Genomic DNA, 759 nt, shown 5'->3' with positions numbered 1-759 from the left:
ACAAACATCACAGTGTCTTAGTGTAGGAGTGCATAAGTAAAAATGAAATGCTTTTAAATGTCTAACATACCTGAGAAGGTATTCTTTTTCTAGAAAACAAGGACATGATACATTTACAATTGTTTTAGCCCATTCTATTTTTTAAATGTAGTTGAAATATCATAGCTCTTTTGTCATGGTAAGATGACACGACTCAATATCGCCACCTGCAGGCCATCTAAAACCACTTTTACATTTTAGTCATTTAGCAGAGGCTCTTATCCAGAGCGACTTACAGTAGTGAATGCATACATTTCGTACATTTCATAAATGTTTTCTTCGTACGGGTCCCCCGTGGGAATCGAACCCACAACCCTGGTGTTGTAAACACCATGCTCTACCAACTGAGCCACACGGGACCTAAAACCAGTACCTGTTCTTGTCATGTGCCCATATTCATAAAGTGTCTTAGATCAAGGATTTGTAAATGTTTATAACTTCCTAAATATTTGCATGCTGAGAATCTTGTGGTAATATTAGTTAAAACTTCAATCTCACATTTTCAAAATGTTATTGAAATGTTCTGAGAAGCTCCAAGACAAGGTACAATGTATGTTGTGTGAACATAAATTGAATATTATGTTAAACCTAAAACAAATGTGCTATGAACATCATAAAAACTGACTTATTTGGAATTTTTGTAACATTGTGCGACATTATGGGAATGTTCTGTGCAACCCATGTGAATATCACAAGAATATTCTTGCAACATCCCAGACA

At 35.3% G+C, this 759-nt stretch overlaps 1 non-coding gene across 1 annotated transcript; it reads right to left on the bottom strand.

The window, feature by feature from the left end:
• Positions 1-325: 325 nt before the first annotated feature.
• trnav-uac (transfer RNA valine (anticodon UAC)) lies at positions 326-399 on the bottom strand. The gene has a single exon. It is a non-coding gene; the product is annotated as a tRNA-Val (tRNA).
• Between the last annotated feature and the right edge of the window lie 360 nt (positions 400-759).

The sequence above is a fragment of the Salmo salar genome, chromosome 27, assembly GCF_965601325.2.
Source record: "Salmo salar chromosome 27, fSalSal1, whole genome shotgun sequence".
NCBI lineage: Eukaryota > Metazoa > Chordata > Actinopteri > Salmoniformes > Salmonidae > Salmo > Salmo salar.
The sequence above is the reverse complement of the archived record's forward strand: the minus strand, read 5'-3'. Positions and strand labels throughout refer to the sequence as shown.